The sequence below is a fragment of the Halichoerus grypus genome, chromosome 3 (assembly GCF_964656455.1).
Source record: "Halichoerus grypus chromosome 3, mHalGry1.hap1.1, whole genome shotgun sequence".
Taxonomy (NCBI): Eukaryota; Metazoa; Chordata; class Mammalia; order Carnivora; family Phocidae; genus Halichoerus; species Halichoerus grypus.
In genome coordinates this window covers 90906292-90922171 of record NC_135714.1, presented here as the reverse complement: position 1 = coordinate 90922171, position 15880 = coordinate 90906292, and the positions used below count along the sequence as shown (strand labels likewise).

Here is a 15880-nt window from a genome sequence, read left to right as displayed (position 1 = left end):
CTCTGGTACCTTCAGCAAGAGAGCAAACACTGAGATGGGGGCATCGTCAGTGTGACAACCTAAGCACATCCCCTCATTGTCCCGTTCATTTTTGTAAGTTACTGCTTTTGATGGAACAAGATAGCATATGCTGCCTTATTTAAATTCCACTTTAAACTGAAGAACTGGGCTTACATTCCCTACAGAGGGATAATAGAACGGTATTACAAGTCAGCTCTCCCCAAAATGTCTGTAAGTTGGTGAAAAAAGAACGACCCTGTGGTTATACATACAATAATTCTTATCATAGATGTTTCTATTTCTTTAATTTATTTGTCTATTCAGTTATCTATTCAGCAATTACTGTGGAGTTCTAGGCATATAAATTTGGCAAGGCTTTGGGGCTATCAAATACCTTTAGATTCAGGACTACTCTGGAAGAAGTCTACAGTCTAATGTGTCTTGTGACCATCAAAAATGAAACAATGTAGGTTCTCTCTTTCCAGACCTGGCTGAGCAGGAGAGCCATCATGGGAGTTGACACCTACCACAACAAGGACCAAGAGGTTCTGCGCAAGGAGCCCAAGAGCCAGGACATCTACCTGAGACTGTTGGTCAAGCTGTACATACAGGTTTCTGGCCAGATGAACCAACTCTACCTTTAACCAAGTTGTGTTGAAGAGGTTGTTCCTGAGTCGCACCAACCTGCCGCCTCTGTCCCTTTCCCGGATGATCTGGAAGATGAAGTTGCCTGGCCAGGAAAACAAAACAGCTGTGGTTGTAAGAAGTATAACCAATGGTGTGCATGTCCTGGAGGTGCCCAGACTGAAGGTGTGAGTCCTGTGCATGAGCAGCTGGGCCTGGGGCTGCATCCTCAAAGCTGGAAGCAAGATCCTTACTTTTAACCAGTTGGCCCTGGATTCCCCCAGGGCTGTGGCGCCATCTCGCTCTCTGGTCCACGCAAGGGCAGAGAGGTATACAGGCATTGTGGCAAGGCCCCAGGAACCCCTCACAGCCACATCAAACCCTACGTGCGAGCCAAGGAATGGAAGTTCGATGGCGCTGGAGGCCGCAGGTCCAACCGGGACTACAAAAACCAACCCCAGATCCTGCCTTGTTACTACAAGATTTTGAATGCTGAGAGAAAGAAAAGAAAGAAAGAAAGAAAGAAAGAAAGAAAGAAAGAAAGAAAGAAAGAAAGAAAGAAAGAAAGAAAGAAAGAAAGAAAGAAAGAAAGAAAGAAAGGAAAAATAAAAAAGGAAAGAAAGAAAAGAAAAAAATAAGAAAAGAAAAGAAAACAATATGGTAATGAAGATAATGGGCAGACTAGGCACAGAAGACGGAATAATCAACATCACCTAGGAAGGGAATAATTATAAATGGTCTTGGAACCAAAAAGATCAGGACTTGCATTTTAGCTGTGCCATGAAATAGCTGTGTGATTGAGGGCACTACCAGCTTACTCCTCTGTAAAGTAGATCTTTACTGACTACTACCTCATAGGACTGTTGGATGGACTCTGTAGACAGTACAAAGTCCTTAGCAAAATTATTACATGAAAGCTATTTTTAGCAATTGACAGTCCTCAATTTTCATTCATTTTTGCAACAATTTGACTCTTTGCTTATTTTACTCTGACAACCCCAAATTGCTTTTTAAATATCCAAATGAACCATTGATGCCAAAACTATCAGGGCATAGCAGGCCAATCAACCATCCCATTTGTTTAGTGTTATCATTTTTCTCTGTTCAACAGTTTGATTAATTAGTTGCCTCTTTAATTGTAAACTACCTTTACTTTCTTACAAAAATGTTTTAAAAAAGAAAAAAAATGTTTAAGAAGAAAAAAATGAAAGTGACAGGAAGGCATTAGTGATAAGCTGCTAATTCTCATAAAATTATTGTAATTTAGGCAAGTTTGGGAATTATTAGGATTGACAGAGAAGCTGACCTTCAATCTCAAATTGAAGCCTATGCTGCAAATTTGATGTTTTATGGATATTTTATTTTATTTTATTTTATTTTATTTTTTTAATGTTTTATTTATTTATTCATGAAAGAGAGAGAGAGAGGCAGAGGCAGAGGGAGAAGCAGGCTCCCCACCTAGCAGGGAGCCCGATGCGGGACTCGATCCCAGAACCCTGGGATCATGACCTGAGCCGAAGGCAGACACTAAACCATCTGAGCCACCCAGGCACCCCTTTATAGATATTTTAGAAATGTGTCATGGACAGTAGGAAAATACTTGTCATATTGTGAAGAGTTAAAGATGATTTAATCATGAGAATGGGAATGTCATTTTAAAAAGAAAAGGAGAATCTATCCAGATAGAGGAAATGTGGGTAAAAGCTTAAAGGCTTGGGTCATTTACATCACATGTCAATAGAGTTGTGAAAATTCAGTGTAATGAGAACACAGAAAGCATGCGGGGAAGAGAAGAATATTAGTTTAGAGAGGGAATGGACAAGTTTATGAAAAAAAAAAGTGTGTCAGGCTAAGGAGTTAGAATAATTTAAGAAAATTTGAAGAAATGATAAAATTGGACTATTACACGGCTAGGATATTACAAAGAAACTTCTATTTGTGTCTATATAGGGGACATGAGTAGGGGATAGTTAGACTCATAGGAAGGAAAGGAGGAAGGAATTGTGAAAAAAACATGCTTGGTAGAGTAATTTTAGAACAGTCCAGAATCCAAAAGCTAGCATGGTACCTGGTTATTAATAGGCACTCAGTAAATTACAGCATGAATATAGAAAAGAGTTTAGAAATAAATTGGGGCTTATCTTTGATCAAATCTAGAAGCTATGATTTTACTACTTTTGCTGTGAACCGAATGTCTTGATTGTATTCCTAGGGCATCCTTCCCCCACAATTAAAGTAAGAAGATGTTATGTGTATACATAACTATTATAACTTTTATAACCATAACTATTACAAATAAAGACCCTTGTCTCAAAGCTAAAAGTAAATTAAAATCCTTCATTTCAAAGTTATGTGTTTAAGAAACATATTTTTTAAATGTTTAAAATATATTTCCCGCTTCTAATTATTATTTTTTTTAACTAACATACGATGTATTATTTGTTTCAGGGGTACAGATCTGTGATTCATCAGTCTTACACAACAGCCAGAGCTCACCATAACACATACCCTCCCTAACGTCCATCACCCAGCCTCCCCGTCTCCGTACCCACCTCCCCTCCAGCAACCCTCAGTTTGTTTCCTAAGATTAAGAGTCTCCTGTGGCTTATCTCCCTCTCTGGTTTCATCTTGTTTTACTTTTTCCTCTCTTCCCTTATGAGCCTCTGCCTTATTTCTTAAATTCCACATATCAGTGAGATGATATGATAATTGTCTTTCTCTGACTGACTTATTTCATTTAGCATAATATCCTCTAGTTCCATCCATGTTGTTGCAAATGGCAAGATATCATTTTTTGATGGCTGCATAATATTCCATTGTATATATATACCACATCTTCTTTATCCATTCATCTGTCAATGGACATCTGGGTTCTTTCCATAGTTTGGCTATTGTGGACATTGCTGCTATAAGCATTGGGGTGCATGTGCCCCTTCAGATCACTACATTTGTATCTTTGGGGTAAAAATATATTCCCCACTTCTTTAAGGGTATAATTCCTTTGTATTCAGCTATTAGATATATTTTTTTCAGTTTGAGGTGCCATATTTATTGTAATTCTTGTGAATTTCTTAACCACTTAGCCAGTATAAAACTGTACTTTTTTTTAAATTAAGTTCCTGTCTTTTTTTTATTAGCTTCCTGTCTTTTTTTATTATTATTATGTTATGTTAATCACCATACATTACATCATTAGTTTTTGATGTAGTGTTCCATGATTCATTGTTTGTGCATAACACCCAGTGCTCCATGCAGTACGTGCCCTCTTCAATACCCATCACCAGGCTAACCCTTCCCCCCACCCCCCTTCCCTCTAGAACCCTCAGTTTGATTCTCAGAGTCCATAGTCTCTCATGGTTCGTCTCCCCCTCCGATTCCCCCCCTTCATTCTTCCCCTCCTGCGATCTTCTTCTTCTTCTTTTTTTTTTTAACATATAATGTATTATTTGTTTCAGAGGTACAGGTCTGTGATTCAACAGTCTTACACAATTCACAGCGCTCACCATAGCACATACCCTCCCCAATGTCTATCACCCAGCCACCCCATCCCTCCCACCTCCCACCACTCCAGCAACCCTCAGTTTGTTTCCTGAGATTAAGAATTCCTCATATCAGTGAGGTCATATGATACATGTCTTTCTCTGACTGACTTATATTTTTTAAAGACTACTTCTCAAGATCCACAAATGGCATAGAAATTAACAAAACTAATACTTTGGAAACTTCCACACATTGTTTCAGAACAATTCTCACTCATTCTGTGATTTGGGGCAAGTGATTTAACCTTCCTGAGTTTCACTTCCCTCTTTTCTTTGGTAGAAGTGATACTCTGTTTCCCAAAGACTAGCTTTATTAATTAGTTAATATTGGCAAAGATTAATAGTATGTGAAGATGCAAATTATTATTATTTTATATTTTTATTCCTGAATTCACATTTCTAGAATAAAATTTGGCTTGGTTAATTTTGGTAATTATAAAATTAAACTTTATTTTTTTAGCTATCATTTATTTAGTTTCCATTATGTGCTGAACACTAAGTTAAATCTATAAAACAATTATCTACCAAAAAAATCCAGATAAGTAATATTCTCATTGTATAGAATAGAAAAAATGAGGTATAGAGGAATTAATAATCTGTTCAAGGTTACACAACTGTAAATAAAGAGATTTAAGACCTCTGCTCAAAACTAACATATTAAAGTAGCTATTATTAATATCTGATATTCTGTATCAATCATAAATATTAATGGATCTACTGCCTCTCACAGTCTCTAAAGGTTAAAGCTTGGCTAATCAATTTAGATTATTCCTTTTAATCAGATATCATGTAGGTAATATGCAATCACCCATTGTCTGTTTTCACTAAATTTATTAACTGTCTGCATATACCCCTGTAAAACTTGTTTAGTAAAATTAGCCCAGTAAAGTAAAATAAGTTTTATTTAGTACAATAATTTCAGTATCTTTATAGGTTCTTTATTTCTAAAACATAAAATAATTTTTATTATTACCAATACCACCTCCATTAATATTTCATTGCTCTAGGCCTATCAACTCATATGTTTGTTGAATATTACATGAATGAATATACATAAATATTATTCATTTGATATCTCAATATGTAGTGATTTTTTATTTTAAAGAGTCCAAAATAGTCCCTGGTCCAAAATTTTAAAGGACTAACAAGTTGAAATTGCCACCACCTATGTTTTAGTATATACCTACTACAGTCTTTTATTTTCTTCTTTTGTATCTTTAAATCAAAAGACTTTCCCCAATATTACCATTTTTTAATATAACAAGCCACTTTTTTCTTTTTCTTCTATTTTTTGGATCTCATATACAACGCTTATTCCTCAAGTTCAATTTCCTCTTAGTCTTCTTTATAGAGTATATTTTACCTACCAGTTTTGATATTCCAATTAAGAAAACGTTATCTTTCCATTTTTATTATACTCAACAGGTCATATTCTCCATCATTTAGAAACATTTCTAGTTAATCTTTTTAATTTCCCATTTACTTTGTAGTTACTTATAGACAATTAAGTCCAGTATGTTAATATTACTTATCACTTATCTTATATTTCATCTTAGCTTGTAGAACTCCCTATTCTCTTCATTGTGCATGTTGAGATTATTTGGGCTAAGCAAAAGATCCTCCCTTAATACCCAATTTAAAGCCAACTTAATGAGCCCTGCCAGTTCCGAACACAACAGGGAGTTTGGTATCCCATCTGGTTAAGTGGAGACTACAATAACTTCCATGATGAGGACATCTGTTTAGAAAAATCAGAGTTCCATAAATCTAAAACTCTCCTTCCTGTACCACTAACACACCCATAATTTGTGCTTTATCTTTATTCTCTTCATGTGTGATACCAAGATCTTCAAGATGACTCCCTTTCCTCGATTCCCTTAACTAAACTTCTTGGTACATATAAAATAAAAATAAAATAGCAAAGTTGAAATCATGTAACCGGTCCAGACTTGTTCTTTTCATCCACAATGTTTGTTTCTGTCAAATACATTTAGAAAATGGTACAAGTATAGATCTGACGATGATAATAGAAACCATACTCAACATCTGTACAGTGTTCACTAAGTTAAGCCCTAGAAATTCCATATGCATTATTACCTTTAATCCTGACAATAACCATAAGAAGAAAGTAAATGAGTATTCTGATCACTTCTCCAATATTCATTCCATTCCTCATCAATTCTGTAGCAAAAAAAGGACAATTGGTAAAAATACACCATAAAACAGCAGCAGCAACAACAATAAAAATAAATAAAACCCACAAAGACAAAACTCCCTGCCTTCATGAAGTTTACATTCTCTCATTCTCCTGAAGCTTGAGCAACTGTGGACTCTGATGTATGAGCCAAGAAATCGCCTCATGTTATCTACTTAAATGTTATTGGCACAATTTTACAGGGAAAACAAATAAGGTTTGTGCTTTAGTTAAATAGATATGGGAACACAATGAATACCTTAACCAACCAAAACCAAAACGATAAGAGATAACAATAACAATACCTTTAATGTGTCAGATACTATAATCATCACTGAAAACACAAATAAAGTGAAATGCATGCCCAGGTTTTCAAGCAGAACACATAAGGTACCAGAAAGCAATACTTACTTACTCTAAAGTAAGTAAAAGTAAGTAAAAACTTATCTCAAGAACCAACACGCATGAATATTACTCATTAACAAAAGACTCAGTCTCTCTCTCTGACCTTATTTACCTCTATGTTACATATCATTTTAACCTCCAGAAAGCCGTAATGTCTAATATAAAAAGAAATTAAAAGAATCACTTGCTTATTTTAGTGAAAAGTGATTCCTTATCGCAGTAGGAGAAAGGCAAACTTTAAAGGAAGATCTACATAGTTAAAAGAAAAAAGTAAATGGAGAGACATAACATAGAGGCCAACAAATGGCAATAAACCCTAAGGAAAATACTCTTCTATAAACACATTGAATGATTAGTGGTGGTAGTAATTTCAAGTCATGTAATAGAGTGAAAATTACGACCAGTACGTTACATTTAACAATTCAGGGGAGTATACCTTTTAAGTACATTTCTATTAAAATGAATTCTGTCTTTTTAAAGGATTCAACTTAAAGGTGTTAATCATCAGTTATCCAGTAAACTTGGTCGTGCTAAATATAAAGTAGGTTTATTTTTGAAACTAAAATAATCTTAATAATTGTGAGCAGTCCCCAATGGTATTATGTACCTTTGAAACCTTCACTCCACTTTCCTTCCCCACTGATTGTAAACATTTCCCAGAAAACTCTCAGGAGGAACCTGAGCTTTTACATCAATGCTTTTAGAAATTTAAAAAAAAAAAATTCTTTTTTTTTTGTCCACATACATGTTCTTTCTTATAATCTTAACCCTTTTACTCTTCCTAGAAAGAGTTAGCTCTACTCACTATTCTAGTTTTAATCTACATTTCCATTCTAAGCCTACTTCACTCTGGCTTCCAACCATTTTACAAAAGACATAAAGTGTCGTGCATATTCTTTTCAGTTTTCATCACACTTCAACAGCAGTATTCCCCATGGTTGACCATGTCCTCCTTAAAATCTGCTATTCCTTTGGCTTTTGAGATACAGATTTCCCCTGCTTTCTGAAAGTAGAGCATTCCCCTGAAACCTTTTGTAAGTGGAAATGGCATAAAGCAAAGAAGCAATTACCATTAATTTATATGGAAATTTTTTTAATTAAGTTTTTTAATTTTAATTCCAGTATAGGTAACATACGGTGTTATATTAGTTTCAGGCGTCTAACATAGCGATTCAACAATTCTGTATATATGGAAAATTTTTTAGCAATCCCAGACCCAGTAAACAACCTCTCCTAGATTTTTCTGAAATCTGAGGACACATCTTGTGAAGGAATGCACAAAATAAATTGAGATAAAGCACAGATGCTCACAGACACAGTTCAAAGCTGTGGTGGCTGGATGCTGAGTGTCGTTCCCAGGGAAGGAGTTTGGCGGCGCCACTCTCGCTGCTTAGGGTGTGTGCTGCTTCAGTAATATCTCACTGATATTGCTGAATGCTGAATGCTATTTTTGCTTTCCGCCTTTTTTCATAAAAGCAAAAATCCTCTTTGGATTCTTTCAGTTACCAAAAAGGTATTGATGTAAGTCTTTCATAAAAGCAAAGTGGCCTAACATGAGCTTTTGAAAAGCAGACCTGTATAATTCATGTTTTTTACCTATCTGGCTATTCTTCTCCTTGCTGGACTCATCCTCCTCTGCTTGTCTATTGCAAGTTAAATTCCTTGACCCTAAAATCTAATCCATCTCTACCTCTCATTCTACACTTTTTCCCCAGATGGTCTCATTCAACTAGGTAGAGATGACCCATAAAATTTAACTCCAGGTAAGGCATCTCCTCTGAGCTTCTGACTCATAAGGTTTTCTAACGGTTTAACATTTCTTGACTATCTCAAAAGCATCACAAATTCAACATAACCAAGACTACATTCATGACCTTTCCATTGCTTCCTTCCTCTAATCAATGAATGACCTCATGTTCCATCTAGTTATACCAGCTAAAAAACTAAGACTCATTTCTGAGATCTCTCTCTCCTTCAACATCCTAAACATTAATTATTTTAATTAAGTATTAATAATACACTCTGTCAATTTTACCTACTAAATATTTCTTGAATCTTTCCATGTCTTTGTTTCCCCCCACCACCTTCTTAGGCCAAGTTGTCATCACCTTTTGCCTGTTCTGTTATATCCTACTAATTTGTTTATACTAACTTGTCTATCTCCATCTGTTTTGGTATCCTACCCACCCATTCTCCACAAAATAAGAGCAATCTATTCTAGAAGTAAATCAATTTGTATCATCTTCCTACTTAAAACTCTCCAGTAATTTCCCTTTGCTCATAGGTAGGCACAATTGAGAATGATCTACAAGGACTTATGTGGTTTGGATTGCTATCCTACTCCAGTCTTATCTGGAACCATTACTATCCTTCTTCCTGCCCCTGTCATATGAGACTTTGGCTCGTTACTGTGTATATGCACCATGGTTGGTTCTGTCAAGTGTTTTTATCTGTACTGTTCTCTCAGACTGATACACTATTTCCTCCCCTCTTACCTAGCTAAGTCCTATTTAACCTTCAGATGTCAAATCACATGTCCTTTCTTAAGAAAAAGCTTCCTTGGCTTCTCTGAAAATATTAAATCCCCATATATTATAATATCACTCTATTTTTAAAAGTACTTTCCCTGTTCAATTTTACATTTGTGTGTGTTTGATTAATGTTTATGTCTCCCTATAGAATGTACACTACCTAAGAACAGGGATTAGAACTATTTTGACTCACTATTTAATCCCAAGGCCCAATACAGTGCCTAGAGCAGAGTTTCTATTCAATTATCAATAATCAAGGCTGAATGAATAAATGAATGACTATCTTCAGTCTCCTGCTTAGTCTGAATAAATGAATGCTTTATTGAGCTTCCACTTGTGCCTAATTTTCAATATCTTCTTCCATTTCAGATAATTTAAGCTGTAATGAACCTTAAGTAACTTAAGGAGTAAAATCTTGAGAAAAAAAAATGACTTTATTTGGTTATATACTCTTTACATTCCTTATCATTTTTAATCTTGATTTTAGCAATTTATATTTTCAGAAGCTTCTACCCTCTGTATTGTCCTACATTAAACAATATTTTTGGTGCATAAATGGTATCTCTTATTAAGTGACTTAACCACGATACAACTAAATTGTGGTAGATACAGATCTAAAATCCTACTTATCTAGGGGCGCCTGGGTGGCTCAGTTGGTTAAGCGACTGCCTTCGGCTCAGGTCATGATCCTGGAGTCCCGGGATCGAGTCCCACATCAGGCTCCCTGCTCGGCAGGGAGTCTGCTTCTCCCTCTGACCCTCTCATGCTCTCTCTGTCTCATTCTCTCTCTCAAATAAATAAATAAAATCTTAAAAAAAAAAAAAATAAAATAAAATAAAATCCTACTTATCTGACATCTAATTCTGTTTTGTTTCCTCCAAATGGGCAGCTATGAATTAGCCACTAAAAGAGAGAACAGACCATAAGAATTGCAGGTAATTCTTCTAAAATATTATGTAGGTCTATTTACCCTTTTTTTCACTTATAGGAAACATGAAGGCTGCCATTTTCCTACTAGATTTAGTTCAGGCATACAGTCCCCCAAAAGATTTGATGAGATACTCTTGTGGCTTCATGAGAAGTTGTGTTGAATCTTAATGTCTGGTCCTATCCCTTCCTATTCTGGTAGTCCTGTGGGTCCTTTCCTACTTTTTAAGTAGAAGATAAAAATAGAAAATGCTAGCTTAGTGTATGGCTTCCGAGAGATTGCTGATTCTTTGTCTATACCAAACTTCATTTATATGACTTCTTAAAGAAAAGATGTCCAAGAAAAAAGTGGTTCAAAATCACAGATTCATATCCAAGCACAGATACTTTTAGTTAAAATGGTATTTCTCTTTGATGGAAATATTTCTAAAATATAGTAATTATTTCATAGTTTTAATAAACTATATTTTTCAAAATAGAATGAATTTTGGTAAATATTCTCATTATGAAAATCATACTGGTCCCATATAATTGGCATGGCACTTTGCAATTTTCAGTGTTCTCTTTAGTATTTTCATTGCACTATCCTGGGATTCATAATCCTCTAAGATGGCATTGATATGTGAAGAATATTTACCCTTGACAGGTTATAGACCTGGGTTATTATGGACCTTGAGACTGTTATACAAATTATACATATAACCCACCAGTCTTGAATAATATTGGGAATGGAATCAATGTTTGGAGTGATACATTCAGAAAATCCAAACTTGTGTCCATCCCTTATTTCTTGTTTGTTTGTTTGTTTTCCCTCAGTCATTTCTCCTATTTCTTCTGTTCCTATATTTGCTTCTATCCAGTTGTTTTAATACGGCAGCAACTGCTTTTCACTTCATAGTCACTAAAGAACAAAACCGAATGTTTCTAAGGGAAACTAAACAAATTCTGTGTGTTTTCCATTAATGATACTCATTTTTATAATGACACTACAGTTAGAAGCAAATTTCAGGCATTTAGAAAATTCATTCCCAATGATATCAAATGAGATATTATTATGATGTATGCTTATTCATATTATGTATGTTTACACACATATTATTGAGCAGTGTTTCATAAATACTTTAATTCATTACTTTTTTAGACAACATACAAATTCTGTATCAAATTTGTTATTTTACTTGTTAAATATTGGAAAATATATTCCAAATATAAACATATCATATATTCACTGTCTCCTACTCCTTCAACCTCTGTTCCTTGATGATCACCGATCATCAAAAAACAAGCTTCTTTTCTTTTATGGAACTTACCAGACTCCATTTTGTTAAACAGTGAGACATTAGGTGGTCCTTGAAGAATGGACAGGATTTCAAAGGGTGGAATGGTGGCAGATAAACATTTTTCCCGATGGGATCATGGCCCAGGGGAAAAGTGCTGTCGTGTTTATCAAATGATATGGCTAGGGGCGCCTGGGTGGCTCAGTCGTTAAGTGTCTGCCTTCCACTCAGGTCATGATCCCTGGGTCCTGGGATCGAGCCCCGCATCAAGCCCCGCATCAGGCTCCCTGCTCAGCGGGAAGCCTGCTTCTCCCTCTCCCACTCGCCCTGCTTGTGTTCCCTCTCTCGCTGTGTCTCTCTCTGTCAAATAAATAAATAAAATCTTTAAAAAAAAATGATATGGCTAGAATGCAGGGTACAACAAGAATTTTATTATTTAAATGACTTCTCACTATACTACGGAAATTGTTTTTGTTTCTTTTTTGTTTTCATTAACAGTTTTAATGAGGTGTAATTGACATTTAATGACATTTACTTGTTTCCAGTGTACAGCTCAATGATTTTTGGTGTACTTACAGAGTGTAATTATTACGACTATGTAGCTTCAGAACATTTTGGATTTGTCTTAGACTATTCTAAAGTGATTTAAGATAGAATACAATTTTTAAGGAGAAAAAAATCCCCCATAACATTAATTTATTTCAAATATATAAAACAGCATCAGAATATAGATCCAGACTAAGCTCATGACAAATTTTCTGTTTTTTAAGAAAGTCAGTAAAGTGAGTAGTTTGGATTTAATGTATTGTAATATCAGCCATGAAAGACAGCATACCCACTATTATCAAAACCATCATCCTACCATTCTTTTGTATAAATTAGATATGACTAATGAACTCTAAAATTTGTTCCTTTTAGATTTTAAGACTAGGTGTAAAAGCCAACCAATGAGGCATTCATGTGAAGTTCGTGTCTGATAAGGGTGTGAGAGTGTTTACACGATCAAAGTACTAGTAGTTGAAAACTTCCAGAAAAATAAGGAAAAAAAAGTTGATATATATGAACCCACAAATGGCTAAGCCGGTTTTAAAACGCTGGACTTATCAGTGATATTCTTGTCAGGTATCAGGTGTTATTCTTCCTGAAGCTACAACTCCCAAATCAGTGGCAGCATATTGAGATTTTTCTTCCCAGGATCCAGAAACATTCTCACTTGCCAAAATGGAGATAATCTCCTAAAAAGTGAATATTCAGGAAACTTCAATTACATGAATCTCATTTATATCCAAATCCCTATCATAAGAAATTAAGCCATATACTCTGAATGAGAAACCCTTTTGCACATCTAATCCCAGTGTTTATCTGAATGAATTCCCTGTCACCCCACTCTTTTACTCAAGGATTTGCAACTGGTTCTACATCATTCCCTAGGCCCATTTTAAAGCCGATACAAGAATATGGGTGCCTTACATTTGCACGTCCACACACATTTGCATCTACTTGTGCCTTCTAAAAGCTCTGAATCATTGCTTCTCAAATTTGGCTGCACATTGTGAGCACCCGCAGAACCTCAGCCACAACTGGTGCCCAGGGTCTCTGGTTTCATTAGCATGGCAAGTTTTCATAGCTCTCCTGGGGATTCTAAGAAGCAGCAAAGTTTGAAAATCACCACCCTCAACTACTGAGGGAAAAAAGGTAGGCCATGCTCATGCTCTGTTACTGGTACTAAGAACTAATTCTGCTCTGAATGCATTACTGAGCACACGGAGGAATATATATTCTTAGTCTGAATATGAGACACAAAAGCTTCCTGAAGCAACAACAGTCTTTGCCAACCTCTAAGTCTTTGCCAGAGGGACTGATACACTTTCCGTTTCAAAATGTTTCTTCCTTGACCTTTTGCTGTCTACCAGATGCTTCATTATTTCTTATTATGAGTTTTACAGAATCAGATGAGTGCTATTTGCATTGGCCTCCATCACTTCCTGGTAAGGGGCAGATTAAAATCCCTATACTACCTTTAGAAGAATTTCTCTGTTGGCACCAGCTATGTTCAGGAGACCTTTTAAAAGTAAACAAGAAAACCCTTCCTAATATAATCTCTATGGAGATTATTTCAGAGGATGGGATTTGTGGTTGATTTCACTCACATTACTATTTAAAATAAATGCAAAAGAGAAGAAAGGCACAAAATATAGAATATTAAGATAAAGTTTAAGTATAAATTAAAATAAAAATTTGAATTTTGGAATTCACTTATTTTGACTTATTTAACAATATTATTTGAAAGATCAGTAAAAAAAAATACTTTTAAGCTGTTGAATTTTAAGTTTTTCCGAAGCATCTTTTTTTTTTTTTTTCCGGCCGGCGGAATTCTCTGAGGCAAATTGAGTGAAATATTTCGCTGGAGGGGATACTTTACTTTCAAGAAGCATTCTTTTGCATCATGAAATATATCGAGGGAAGGAAAAAAAATCAAAGACAATGCTATAATTTGTGGCAGGGAAGAAAAAATTAATATTAACATGGTCATGAGATCTCTTAATTTTCCTACAGCTTAAGTCATGATTTAAAAATCTGTTAATTATTCAGATATTAAAACATGCACCCACATAGTTTTTACTTCTTTCATTTAAATATTCGTTGTTTTTCCCTTTGATGGCATGTCAAGGGAAGAGAATGCCCTTTACTACTTATCTCAGACATCTGCTGCTGAGGAACCTTCTGTTAATTACCCTGACATATCTAACCTGTGAGGATTTTTTATTTTTATGAGCTGGAGACTAAAAGGTAAAGAGAAAATAAAAGAGGGACTACAGTTAAAGCATTCCATAATTGAATGATACACCTAAGTCATTTTCACATTATTAACTTGGTTCATACAATTCATAGTCTCTTTAACAATTTAAGGTCTAAATATTCAGAACATGCTTCACGAGCAGTTGTGAGGCAAGCGAGGTACAGCAAATGGATGTTCTTTTTGTGTTTGAGGCTCTCTGTCTAATAGATTGTGTGTATGATTTTTTTTTTTTTTTTTTGCCATAGTTAGTACCTTATGCCCTTAATAGTGTCTTGCATTGTTATTGTTAAGGAGGTTCTTGCCTGAAGGAAAAGAGAAGATTTATTCCTATGAGATTTTCTAAGATATTGTGTGGATTGTAGATGGCATAGTTTTACATTTATTGAAATTGTCTTTCCCCTTGGGTCTTAAGAAAATGTGCCTAAAGCTATTATCGTATCTATCGACTCTGTGGGATTTCATGGACGCGGCTCTCTGTCCCAAGTGGTTCAAAAATGACCTTTATGAGCCAAAGTTCAAGCTGAGTGAAGGTTCTAAGATGGAGATTAGAGACCTGTCAGTTGTCTGAAAGGATAAAAGTGTAAAATCATATGTGACGCTCAGTTCAGTCACATCAAACACTGAGAAATGTTTACTGAATGAACTACACCATCTCTAATCATACTTTTCCCTTAAGTATCCACGTTATCATGGGCCCCAAACACCGAGAGAGGTTGCAAATGAAGAGCTCCTAATAAGTATGCACCAATTAGAGCAGGCATGTGCTTGCACCTTAATTTCGCACAGCAATTATTTTTACTGTTCAAATGAATTTGACTTGTTTTTAGAAACTCTCCATCCCATTCTTCCACTTCTTTTAATTAACTTTTCAAAATTAAGAGAGAAAAATCTGAGACATCATAACACATTAAATATGGTGGGGAAAGCAAAGGCAAAATACGTGTTTACCAGAGCACGATATGGAAAATTTCTCAACCGTGGTGCTTTGCAAGAATAAGTTCCCTTTGTGCATAGTTCTATATATCTAATTTCTAGTAGTAAAAAGAGGGGCGTCAGTGACAAATGCAAAGTAGGCAACTGTGAAAGTACGACTTGCAATTTCTGGAGGTCAAATACTATTCTCCTGCTGCAGACACCACTCCCGGTGAAAATGAATCAAGCCGGAGTGGAAAGCCTCGGTCGCAATGCATCCCTCTCCCTACCCACCGCCCGTGGTGCTGCCATGGTCTTTTAATTTGCCATATCTTGGTTGTAGTTTTCTATTCTCTGAACAGCTGAATGCATATTGCATGCCTCATTGATGCATCATTTGGAAAAAATTAGCACTTATCATCTTGTTATATTACTAAGAGGCAATATTATAGGCATTTAGCTACCTGAGATGTACTTACCTTTGTTGGAAAAATAAGAAATTAAGTTAGTGAACTATTTGGGATAGTAATCTAACTACCGAAAAGACAAATACTAAGAGAAAAAAAATGTTAAACACATAAAGCTGGACCCTGGAAGTTCTATTATTTAAACAGCTGCATATTTTTATTAGCTATTCAAAAGTAGTTTCACTGTAGTATTGTACATTATGT

General features: G+C 35.4%; 1 pseudogene; it reads left to right on the top strand.

The window, feature by feature from the left end:
* Positions 1–495: 495 nt before the first annotated feature.
* LOC118540954 (large ribosomal subunit protein eL18 pseudogene) lies at positions 496–1323 on the top strand (annotated as a pseudogene).
* The last annotated feature ends 14557 nt before the right edge of the window (positions 1324–15880 follow it).